Genomic DNA, 14,046 nt, shown 5'->3' on the forward strand with positions numbered 1-14,046 from the left:
CACTAAGGACAGTTTTGGAAGGAAAAACTGACAGTTTTTCCCCAATGGACTGATCATAGGCTCTGACAATTTGGATCATATTATTTAGCCTGTTGGAGAGTATTATCTAACACTTTCGCAAAATTAAATACAATATACATGTGTATGTATAATATATGTAGGTAAAATATATATACTTATAATAGTGCAGCAAAAATAGCTTTCATATAAGGATTTATCGCAGAATCTCCTGCCCCCAACACAGGCTGTCTTCACTGGGGCCCCTCGGACGGGAGAGGGTTGAGTCTTCCGCCCCGCCCCAAGGAGGACCCCGGCAGCCGAAAACCTACAGAACCCAGTCACAGTCATGCTCAAGGCCACTCTCCACACACTCTGATGAGCCTCACAATGATGGCAGAGTAACCCAGGTATGCGGGACTTGGGGCTGAGATCTATAAGCCTGCTTGGATCAGGACTGGGCCTCCTCTACCCAGATCCCCCATTTTCCAGTAGCTTGGCAGTCACACCCACAAACTGACACCAGTGCCATCTAATTGCATCAACAACCAAGATCTGAGACTATAAAAAAAAGCTCCTTGAAGAGAGCAATGACACAGAATCTCCCACAGAATATTCTGCCCCCTCTCTTCTAGTCCAGCAGCACACATGTGTTTGGTTTTTAAATACTTCCTTGTATTCTCTTATATACATTCTCCATCCCTCTTGGAGAGCCTGGCAAGCTACTGAGAGTATCCCACCCACACGGCAGAGCCTGGCAATCTCCCCATGTCATATTTGATATGTCAAAAAGAATAACTATGCTTTGGGGAGTATTGCCATTTTGACAATGTTGATTCTCCCGATCCATGAGGAGGGGATATCTTTCCATTTCCTCATGTCCTCTTTTTATTTCCTGAAGTAGCGTTTTGTAGTTTTCTTTGTACAGGTCTTTTACATCCTTAGTTATACTGATTCCTAGGTACTTGATTTTCTGGGGCACAATTGTGAACGGGATTGGTTTTTTCATGTCACTTTCTTCTCTTTCATTATTTGCGTATAAGAAAGCCATGGACTTTTGGGTATTGATTTTATAGCCTGTGTCTTTATTATACAAGTCTATTGTTTCTAGGAGTTTCTTGGTAGAGGTTTTAGGGATCTCTAAGTATAGTATCATATCATCTGCTAATGCTGAGAGCTTGATTTTTCCCTTTCCTACCTGAATGCACTTTATATATTTTTTCTTGCCTAATGGCTATCGCAAGTACTTCCACTACTATGTTGAACAGCAGTGGAGATAGTGGGCATCCTTGTCTCGTCCCTGATCTTAGAGGGAAGGCTCTCAGTTTTTCCCCATTGAGGATAATGCTTGCCATAGGCCTGTGGTAGATGGCTTTAACTATATTGAGGAAAGTCCCTTCTATACCCATTTTGGCAAGGGTTTTCATGATAAACGGGTGCTGGATACTCCTGCAATCCCTATAATGATACCCATGACATTCTTAAAAGAAATGGAATAAACACTCCTGAAATTCATATGTAACAATAAGCACCCAGGAATAGCTAAAGTAATTTTGGGTAAAAATAAATTGGGAGGAATCAACATCCCCAACCTCAAACTCTACTACAAAGGAGTAATAATTAAAACAGCAAGGTACTGGAACAAAGGTAGAACTGCAAACCAATGGAACAGGGTTGAATATACTGACATCTCCCCCCAAACATACAGTCATCTAATCTTTGATAAAGTAGCAAGAAATGTGAAGTGAAGCAGGGAAAACCTCTTTAAAAATTCTGCTGGCAAAACTGGACAACCACATACAAAAAATGGGCTCAGATTGTGACCCAACACTGTGTACAAAAGTAAGATCAAAATGGATTAAAGACCTCAACATCACACCAGAATCCATAAGGTACATTAAAGACAAGGTTGGCAAAACCCTCCATGACATTGAAGTTAACGGTATCTTCAAAGATGACATGCCACTGGCCAAGCAAGTAAAAACAGAGATAGACAAATAGAACTATCTTAAACTAAGAAGCTTCTGCACCTCAAAAGAAACAGTGACCAAAATACAAAGACAGTCTACAGAATGGGAAAGGATATTCACCCAATATCCATTCAACAAGGGGTTGATATCAAAACAAACAAACAAACAAACAAACACTATCCTTCCATTGTTCATCGATTTGCTCGAGTGGGCCCAGTAACGTCTCCATTTTTTGAGACTTGTTGTTACTGTGTTTGGCATATTCAATATGTCATGGGTAGCTTGCCAGGCCTTGCTTGCAGGTGAGATACTCTTGGTAGCTTGCCGGGCTCTCTGAGAGGAGCAGAGGAATTGAACCCGGCTCGACCAGGCGGGCTACGTGCAAGGCAAACACCATACCACTGTGCTATCGCTCCAGTTCCATCCAACAAGGGGTTGATATCAAGGATATATAAAGTATTGGTTGAACTCCACAAGAAGAAATCATCCAATCTCATCAAAAAATGGGGCGACCAAATGAACAGAAACTTTCTCAAAGAAGAAATCCGAATGTCAAAAAGGCACATGAGAAAATGCTCTACATCATTAATTATCAGGGAGATGCAGATCAAAGCAACAAAGAGATATCATCTCACATCACAGAGACTGGCCCACATCCAAAAGAACAAAAGCAACCTGTGTTGGCGCAGATGTGGCAAAAAAGGGATCCTCCTTCACTGCTGGTGGGAATGCCAACTGGTTCAGCCCTTTTGGAAAACAATATGGACGATTCTCAAAAAATTAGAAATTGAGCTCCCATTTGACCCAGCTATGCCACTCCTGGGAATATATCCCAGAGAGGAAAAAAAGTACAGTCGAAATGATATCTGCACTTCTATGTTCATTGCTGCGCTGTTCACAATAGCTAAATTTTGGGAAAAAATCCAAGTGCCTGAGAAGAGATGACTGGTTAAAGAAACCTTGGTACATCTACATAATGGAATATTATGCAGCTGTTAGAAAAGATGAAGTTATGAAATTTACACACAAGTGGTTCTACATGGAAAGTATCATGCCAATTGAAATGAACCAGAAAGAGAGGGACAGACAAAGAAAGACTCTTCTGGGGAATATGAAGTAACAGAATGGGAGTCGAACACCCAAGAATAGTTGAGATAACTACCAGGAGGTCTGCTCAAGTGCTCGGAAGCTGGCAGCACATTCTGGGGGAAAAGGCAACTTAGTTAGAGAAGGGAACACCAAGTAAAGGATATTTGGAGGACTTGTTTGGGATGCGAGGTGAGTGTTGAAAGTAAACTACAGACAGAACACAATGGCCACTCATTACCTCTATTGCAAACTACAAGACCCTGAAGGAAAGAGTGAACACAAGGGAATGCCTTGTCTAGAGGCAGGGTGGGTGGGGGAATGAGGTGTGGGGGTGGGAGGGCTACTAGGATCAATGGTGGTGGAGAATGGACACTGGTGGAGGGATGGGTACTCGATCATCGTATAACTGAAACCCAAGCATGAAAGTTTGTAAGTCTACAACTGTAGAAACATGATCCTTTAAAAAGTTTATTGTATTATGTACAAATCCTCAGTCACTCAAAATCTTGACTCCTGAACATTTCTGTCCTGAGTTATTTTTGCTGCCATTTACTCCAAGAAATTTCTAGAGGTAAGGTTACAAAAAAAAATGGAAAGGAAAATAAAAAAGAATAACACTGAGAATTCTATTCATTCTCTTTGAGCTCTAGAGTCAGATTTAGGATTCTTTCTCTGCATGCAGGATAGTGATTAGTTCTACTTTATAGATTATGCTGCATTCACATTAGGAGATGTTAGAAGGGTAAATTGGTAAACCCATCACATTCTATGCAAAAGAGAGAATTCTGTATTGAGTAGACTTCTAATATTCTTCCTTTATATGCCTACTAACATATTTAATTTTCAGAATTCTTGAGAAACTCCATGCAACTTTCTGGATTCCTGTGGTAAATTTTATGTGTGAGAGGGAGACGTTTACTCATCTAACTTAGAACCACAAATCCTTACCCTCAATAATTGTTTCATTATCTAGAAAGTAGTAGTCATAGTTATTTTTTATTTTAGTAACCACATTCTCTGTTTATACTGTTTCTATCTGTTTTGCTGCATTATTGTTACTGAGTTTTCATAGAACATATCTCCTAAGCACAAAGTAGAAATAACAGATAATATTAATTCGACATTAAGTTAGGAATTAACTGAGGTATAAGAGGTCAAAGTTTACATTTCATTTACCCTAACTGCTAAAATTACAATTTTTATAATTCCAAATCATCATTGTTTCCTTTGACTATTACTTGCATTTTAATTTTGTTAAAAAAACCATCTCTTTGGATATTCTTAGTTTGTGCCATAAAAACAAGGTCCTTGGTGATTCCTATTATTATTCTTGGATGAATATATGAATATAATTGCTATTTGTTTCAGATACTGATTCACAGAAACACAGCTTTTAAGAAAAATATAAGAAACTAGGGTAGGAAGTACTTACCCTTGAATTCACTTTAGTCTGTGAAAGAAGTTAATTCAGAATATTAACCAAAAAATTGACTTATAGATGAGAATAATAAGCTAAAAAATTATTAAGTCCTAGACTATATGCTAAAAATGTTTTTTAAATAATTGTTATTCATTAGAAGTCTGAAGTTTCTTATAGAATTTCTTCAGATTTGCACATCCTACCTAAACAGTAGTCTTTCTTACATGTCTTCATTCCATACATATTTACAAATTCTTAATATATTTCAGGAATTCTGACAATTAGTAATAAACAGGCCATTCTCACATGGAGCATATTTGTTTGATAAAACAGAAGTCATGAGTGTCTTGAAGAAGCTATTAAGTAACTTATTATATAGTTGTGTCAATTATCACATAAATTGTGAAAACTATAGCAAGTACTATTTTTATTTTGGTTTTAGAAATGTGATTGTATTTTTATCTGTATATACTGAGCTCATCACACATTTTAAAGACTCAGTTTAATATTTTTAATAGACAGTGATACAGTGATACACATATTTAAATAAAATTCTTAGACAATTTTAGAATAAGTAATATAAATAGTCTAACATCATATGGGGCGTTTGCCTTGCATGCAGCCAACATGGCCGACCCGAGTTCGATTCCTCCGCCCCTCTCGGAGAGCCCAGCAAGCTACCGAGAGTATCTCACCCCCATGGCAGAGCCTGGCAAGCTACCCGTGACACTCGATATGCCAAACACAGTAACAACAAAGTCTCCAATGGAGACGTTACTGGGTCCGCTCGAGCAAATAGATGATCAACGGGAGGGACCTTTTTAACATCATATAACACATTGTGGATGCCCACAACTGATTAAGCAATGACTTCACTTCAATTTTACACCAACTGCTTCACTAGAAACATCTAAATTGAATTCAATCATAAAACAGTTACACATATCTGAAATCAAAGCATTCTCTTTCTTGACCTGCACTGTTTACAGAAGAAATTGGAGAGGCAATTCTGTGAGAAACCCAATCTCTTAACTTCTCCATCTTTTAGTTATATGCATTGAATCCCTTCACTTAAGCCTCCTCAAGCACTGCATGAATGTTGGAGCTGTCAGGAAAGTCACTGCCTTCTTGAAGCAAAGGTTTCATTTCTATTCAGGAGATGCAAGTTTTACTTCATGTAAGGATAGATCAATGCAACTACATCTGAACCAACCACTGGCAGTGGCTCTTAGTAAAGGGAGACACTTCCGCCTCCATCTTGTATTAACCCAAGGATGTATTTGAGGACTAATTCTGATATCTCTTTTGTCTAAATACTAGGTTCATAAGAAAATATGATAATAAAATCTATCCTTTATCTTGTCATTGAATATCAAGGGAGAGTTATGATGAATTTTTCAGGTCCTTTTTCAAAGTGCCATATACAAAAGTCTGGTGTGACTTCTCAGAAGACCATTAGGAAGAGAGACCTCTGTCCTGCCGCCAAGGGCAGGCAAAGAAAACTCTGAGTGTTATTAGATCAAAATTGAGCAAGGGTAAGTCTGATTCCAAGGGGACCAAACTGGAATGTGATCTAAAATTTTTTTCTCAAATGTCACATTTTCTCTTGGAAGATGAACAGTGCTTCAAAATTGTTAAAATGTTCAAAATTGTACTTAAATCTTGGAATCACCTGAAATTTGTATGGATTCTTTCACAAAGAAGTAATAGAAGAATAATTTTTCATTATAGTTTCTAAAAAAATACAAATCACAGTTGCAAAATGATATCCTCTGTGCCTAAATTATCTATATACAGCAGTATTTATTCTGTCAGAAGCCCAAATAAATCGGTACATTAACATTAACTGCCTATTAAGTCAGATCAGATGTAAGGAGAACTTCTAAGAAACTATTAAAATGATTCCTGAAACTGTGGTCTGAAAAAAAAATTCTAAACAAGAAGTGTAATACTGTTTTTTTTATTTTTCAGAATTAAACTTTTAGTGACATTTCTAAGGGAAAAATAAATTACCTATTGTGGTTCTACAGCACTACCTCTTAAGTGTTTTGTCATACTAAAATAATTGTTTTCATTGTACTATCTTTGAAATGCAGGGTTTTAATAGTATAATTGTTTCATACCAGAAAAAAGTGGGAAACATATTTGAAAATTTTCAGAATGCATGTGCTTCTCCTCCACCTATCCCCACCTTATTGTTTTATTCCTTTTTTGGGCATTTTTCATTTAGGTTTGTTTTATTTAAGTTTAATGCTAATTCCTACCGGACTGGAGCGATAGCACAGCAGTAGGGCGTTTGCCTTGCACGCAGCCAACATGGCCGACCCGAGTTCTATTCCTCCGCCCCTCTTGGAGAGCATGGCAAGCTACCGAGAGTATCTCGCCCACACAGCAGAGCCTGGCAAGCTACCCGTGATGTATTCAATATGCCAAACACGGTAACAACAAAGACTCCAATGGAGACGTTACTGGGCCCGTTTGAGCAAATCGATGAACAACGGGAGGACAGTGTCAGTGTCAGTGTTAATTCCATGCTGTGTTTCAGTAAGAACAATTCAGATTCTTTATCTGTGGCTCCAGTCAGATATTCAGTAGTACAAATTAGCTTCAAGTGACACATACAGAACAAAAAGAGGTTGAGCAAGGAAGGAGGGTAAGGGGAGTGGGGTTTGGGAGAGGGAAGGAGAAGAAACAAAAAATTAAACATGCATGCAGGCTTTTACATACCACCTTCAGTGCTAACCTGCTTCAGAGGGAGAGTAAAAGTAGGCAAGAATGAGCAGCCACGGATTATTGAACTGTTGCCAGCACCAAGGTTTTCAGCAACATTTCAGCTACATCACCAACCTAAAATTCAATATCCCTTTACCTCTATTCCACTATCCCTTCTCAAAATAAAGTTTTTTTATTCAAGGTGAAAAGGAAAATCACACAGCACAGTAGAATGCTTTGTAATTATTGGTAATTCAGAGTCCCAGTTTAGAAAAAAGATTACACTTTGGCTTCAAATTAAAAAATAGTGTCCTTTAAAATATAATCTATATTATATATTCAATTACCAAACAAATCTATTTAAAGAATGATATGTTTATAAGTCCTTACAACCAGGAGACTTCTTTTTCTTCTGTTATCTAAATGGTTTTTTCCACAATATTTATTTTTGTTTGTTTCTTTTTTTAAATTTTTATGAGTGAAACACCATGAGGTACAGTTGTAGACTTACAAAGTTTTGTGCTTGGGTTTCAGGTATACAATGATTGAGTACCCATCCCTCCACCAATGCCCATTCTCCATCACCACTGATCCCAGTATCCCTCCCACCCCCCCATTCCCCCACCACCCTGCCTCTGTGGCAGGGCATTCCCTTTTGTCCTCTCTCTCCTTTTGGGTTCTGTGATTTGCAAAAGAGGCATTGAGTTGCAATCATATTCGGTCTATAGTCTACTTTTAGCATGTATCTTTTATCCTGGGAGGCTCCATCCAACACCCTTTATTTGTTGCTCCCTTCTCTATCTGAGCTGCCTTTTCCCCTAGCATGTGTGTTTGGCCTCCAAGCCATGGAGTGAATTTCTTGGTACTTATCTCAGCTCTTCTTGGGTGTTAGTCTCCCATTTTGTTTTTTATATTCCCCAGATGAATGCAATCTTTCTATGTGTGTCCTTCTCTTTCTGACTTATTTCACTTAGCATGGTACTTTCCACATAGTACCACTTGTATGTAAATTTCATGACTTCATATTTTCTAACATCTGCATAGTACTCCATTGTATAGATGAACCAAAGTTTCTTTATCCAGTCATTTGTTCTCAGGCACTAGGGTTTTTTTCCAAATTTTGGCTGTTGTGAAGAGTGCAGCAATGAACATAGAAGTGCAAATGTCAATTCAATTGTACTTTTTTTTCCTCTCTGGGAAATGTTCCCATGAGTGGCATAGCTGGGTCAAATGGGAGCTCAATTTCTAATTTTTTGAGAATCGTCCATACTGTTTTCCAAAAGGGCTGAACAAGCCGGCATTCCCACCAGCAGTGAAGGGGAGTTCCTTTCTTGTTACATCCACACCAACACAGGTTGCTTTTGTTCTTTTGGATGTGGACCAGTCTCTGTGGTGTGAGATGATATCTCATTGTTGTTTTGATCTATGTCCCCCTGATGATAGTGATGTAAAGCATTTTCTCATGTGCCTTTTAGCCATTCAAATTTCTTCTTTGGAAAAGTTTTTGTTCATTTCATCACCCCATTTTTTGATGGGGTTAGATGTTTTCTTCTTGTAGCGTTCAACAGTGTTTTGTATAGCCTTTATATTAACCCCTTATCATATGGGTCACGGTCATGGTCATGGTCCTCCCATTGTTCATCGATTTACTCTAGTGGGCCCAGTAATATTCCATCATGAGCCTTGTTGTTACTGTGTTTGGCATATCGAATATGTCACGGGTAGCTTGCCAGGCTCTGCTGTGCAGGCAAGGTACTCTCGGTAGCTTGTTGGCTCTCCAAGAGGGGCGGAGGAATCAAACTCAGGTCGGCCATGTTGGCCGCTTGTAAGGCAAACGCCCTACCACTGTGCTATCGCTCCAGCCCCATCATATGGGTATTGGGTAAATATCCTTTCCCATTCTGTAGATTGTCTTTGTATTCTGGTCACTGTATCTTTTGAGGTGCAGAGGCTTCTAAACTTAAGATAGTCCCATTTGTTTATCTCTGTTTCCACTTGGTTGGTCAATGGAGTGTTGTCTTTGAAGATACCATTAGCCTCAATATCATGGAGGGTTTTACCGACCTTGTCTTCAATGTACCTTATGTATTTTGGCCTGATGTTGAGATTTTTAATCCATTTTGATTTGACTTTTGTGCATGGTGTTAATTCAAGGTCTAAGCCCATTTTTTTTCCATGTGGTTGTCCAGTTTTGCCAGCAACATTTGTTAAAGAGGCTTTCCTTGCTCTACTTGACATTTCTTGCTCTCTTATCAAAGATTAGATGTTTCTACATTTGGGGTCGTGTGTACGGATATTACACCCTGTTCCATAGGTCTGCAGCCCTGTCTTTGTTCCAGTACCATGCTGTTTTAATTATTACCACTTTGTAGTAGAGTTTGAGGTTGGGGAGGGTAATGCCTCCCCACGTCTTTTTCCCAAGAATTGCTTTAGCTATTGGTGGGCGCTTGTTGTTCCATATGACTTTCAGGAGTGCTTGATCTATTTCTTTGAAGAATTTCATGGGTATCCTTATAGGGATCACATTGAATCTGTATAATGCTTTGGGGAGTATTGCCATTTTGACAATGTTAGTTCTTTCTACCCATGAGCAGCGAATATGTTTCCATTTACTCATGTCCTCTTTTATTTCATAGAGTAGTGTTTTGTAGTTTTCATTGTAGAGGCCCTTTACCTCTTTAGTTAGGCTGATTCTGAGGTATTTGATTTTCTGGGGCATGATCGTGAATGGGATTATTTTATTCATGTCACTTTCCTCTCTTTCCTTATTTGCATATAGGAACACCATGTATTTTTGGGCATTAATTTTATAACCCATGACTTTACTGTACAATTCTATTGATTCTAGGAGTTACTTAGAAGAGGATTTAGGATTCCCGAGATATAGTATCATATCATCTGCAAATAGTGAGATCTTGATTTCTTCCTTTCCTATCTGGATGCCTTTAATGTCTTTTTCTTGCCTAATTGCTAGTGCAAGTATTTCCAGCACTTCAAGCATGTTAAACAGAAGTGGTGATAGTGGGCATTCTTGCCTTGTCCCTGATCTTAGAGAAAAGGCCCTTTGTTTTTCTCATTGAGGATAATGTTTGCCATGGTTTTGTCATAGATGGCTTTGACTATCTTGAGGAAAGTTCCTTCAAAAGCCATTTTGGTGAGAGTTTTCATCATAAACAGGGGTTGTATCTTGTTAAAAGCTTTCTCTGCATCTATTGATATGATCATATGATTTTCATCTTTGCTTTTGTTGATATGGTGGATTATGTTGATTGATTTTTGAATGTTAAACGATCCTTACAACCCTGGGATGAATCTCACTTGGTCGTAGTGTATGATCTTTTTGATGAGTTGTTGGATTCTATTTGCTAATATTTTGTTGAGGATCTTTGCATCTGTGTTTATCAGGAATATTGGCCTATAGTTTTCTTTGTTGGTTGTGTCTTTGTTTTCTTTTGATATTAGGGAGATATGTGCCTCATAGAAACTGTTTGGGAGTTCCTACAAACAGGGACTTTTAAAATCCATTGACGCCCTTAAACAGACAGTAACATCTCAGAGGAGAGTAACAAGAATTCTGGGTAGTCAGGACACTTTTGGTCCCAACAAAGTAATCTTATACCATTATGAAGCAAAGGATCAACTCATAGAAGATGGCAGGGACAAGGACATCCCACTCTGCCTGAAGAAAATGGATGTAGCCTAGCAACTGACGCTGTCAGGGAGGATAAGTGTAGCCCTTGCAAATGAGAGCCTTCCAAACTGGACACATCTAGGTGGAACTGTGTGTCTATGCATAAAGCACAACAGCATTTCCTATTTTGAAAATTATGACTTTATGCAAAATAATAGAATGAAACTAGGTCCTTGGATAGCGTTGTTGGAATCAATACATGTTTTACAAAATGGCATTATTTGAGGACCTGCTGTAGCCCGGTTAGGATAGATGGATAAGAGAACAGGATAAACAATTTTCAGTTAATACTATTTTAGAAAAAGAACCTCATCCCTCTCCTACTGAGCACCCTAAGCACTTTCTGCCCAGAACAAATGACTATAAAAGGCATATATGTGGGTTCGTTGAAGAGAATTCACATTCATTATTTATCCAGAGCCTAGCATCACTATGATTCTCTTAAAGCAAATGATTTTTCCATACCTATAACCTATGGGAATGCGTAATTATTCACCTAAAACTACAGGGAGCTTTTTGAATGAATGAAACTCATCTAACATACTACCTCTGCCTCATATTGCCTGAGTAATTAGAAGATAATCAAAACTTAGGAAATTATGTTATTTTTATGCTCATCAATTATTTCCTCATCATCATCCATTTCTAAGTTCAGTTAAGTAATTTCAAAAAAAAATAAATAAAGAGCAGAACAGTACTACGAGACCATGGCTCAACGAATGACAAAATCCACTTGATTTAACCACACAGAGAGATGGGAAAGCTTTATTAATAGGTGGTCAGTCAATGAGAAAATATGATAAAACTCCTTGGTTTCTTAAATAATAAAAATAACTCCTAATTGTCTGATTTAAATGGTTTTTGTACAATCACTATTCCGCATCAATCCTCTTAAATATTCTTGCTTGATCCAGCTCAGAGCAAAATAAATTTTTTTCTAGCATTAAGTCTAGAACATGAGCCAATATAAACCCATTTAAACTGCATCTACTGATTAAGTAAAAAATAAAAAGAAGAAAAAAGAAAGAAAATGCAATTGAAAACTTAGTGCCTTTCCCTGGATGGCATTTTAATCTATTACAATTACCTTAGAGAAAAAAGGATCAAGGAAAGTCTGTCTATACTGATTATTCTTACAATAATAGAACTTCAGGGATGGGAAGAGCCTGAAACTTCTAACCAATTACCTTCATTACAAGTGAAAATAACAAGAGCCAGAGGAATTTGCCGAGACCACACAGCTTTCTACAAAATGTATGCTAGAACTTAGAATCCTATCTTGTAATTCAATATGCAATATTGTTATCCCCATCCTTTCCTATATGTATAATCAGTATCTGACACCATTGTTAGAATTATAATTTTGATGTGGGTAAGAGAGATTGAATATTATACTACACATACTCTTGTTGTCTAAATATGTGAAATCAAAAGTTACTATTTCCCAAATTAAACTTATGTGTGTGGTCTTATTAAAATGCCATTAAAAAGTTCAAGCCCCGGGGAGCATTATATTATGTGTTCATTTTAAGTAGACTCATTTCTAAATTTCAGTTGTGAAGCAGAGGGAACATCCAAGACAATGATTCACTTGTGATTTTTGGCCAGATTTTTGTTAACCTTGAGTTTTATGAACTCAATTGTAATACTGTGGGAAAAGACTGTAAGTAAAGAAAATTATTATAGAAGAGATGCGAGATATTTGCAAGGAAAGAGATTACAAAGGAAAAGGTGTAACAAAAATTTTAGCTTTAACTTGGGAATAAATGTTCAAGACTGTAGTTGTTATTAATAATAACATGTGGCTGGTTTCTAAGGAATTTTCTCCCATGTGACCATAGTTCTATACAAGTACTACTCTCAATTCCTTAAGAATAAGATGGTATAGACACACTGTCTTTCTATAGCTACATGACATTCACTCTATTACTATATCACTGTCATCCAGTTGTTCATCGATTTACTCGAGCGGGCAGCAGTGATGTCTCCATTCGTCTCAGCCCTGAGATTTTAGCAGTCTCTCCTTACTTGTCTTTCCCAACACTGCCTTATTGGAGGCGCTTTCAGGGTCAGAGGAATGAGACTGCTATTGTTACTGTTTTTGGCATATCGAATACACCACAGGTAGCTTGCCAGGCTCTGCCATACGGGCGAAATACTTTTTGTAGCTTCCCAGGCTCTCCGAGATAAATAAATAAATAGATAGATAAATATATATATATATATAATTTCCCTCTAAGATTTGTCGCCTACTGACTGAACCCCATCAAATATGGTGTGGTAATTATGGAAAATGGGTAGGGAGTGTCTTATGATGTGCGTAGCCATGCAGTCCAGGAATATGTTCACTCATATGTGAGGCTTTGCCTGAGTGTGTGAAAAGTGGCCTAGAGCATGGTGGAGGTTGGGTAGTGGAGGTCAGTGGTGGTACTGTGCCCCTTGGTGCAGGAAGGGCTCTCACTCACCACCCCACCCCTGGGCACACCAAGCGAAAATAGCCTGGTGCGAAGTCCTTACATGACATTAAGTAATACTATAACATGTAATCTGCAAATATATATATATATATATATATATGTGACATTTTCTTGAAACTTTTTGTTTAACACAGCTAAGTGACAGGTTCATAGCATAAAGTTACTTTTATATCATATCAACTGAAGAGAAGGATGAGGTAGATAATTAGTTTCTTTGTGTAGATATTTCCTCCAATTAAAAACTGCTTCTTAGATTTCAACTTGAAAATTATTTGCAAAATTGGTCAAATGAAATAATTGCATTCCCAGATATCCATTGTGAGAACATTTTTACATATTTTTTGTTTGTTGTGGGCTGTGCTGGCTGTGTGGCAGGCAAAAAAAAGATTTACCTGCTATCCTGTCTCTCCAGACACAGGATTTATTTTTTCTAAATGAGAGGCCATTGATCATCTATTCATAGTTCTGTGACAGTGATTCAAAATGCTCAATATATATTTTGCTAAATGCAGATTGAATAAGTTATAAATAAAAATACTTCATAACTCATTAAATTCTGTACTTCAAATTTATGCATTTTATAGTAAGTGAATCACTCCAAATACATTTGCATCTGTATGTATACATACATGTATATATGTATATATGTATACATGTTTATTTACCTCATGCATGCTGAAGCATTTAGAA

The sequence above is a fragment of the Sorex fumeus genome, unplaced genomic scaffold (assembly GCF_029834395.1).
Source record: "Sorex fumeus unplaced genomic scaffold, SorFum_2.1 ptg000051l, whole genome shotgun sequence".
NCBI classification, from domain to species: Eukaryota; Metazoa; Chordata; class Mammalia; order Eulipotyphla; family Soricidae; genus Sorex; species Sorex fumeus.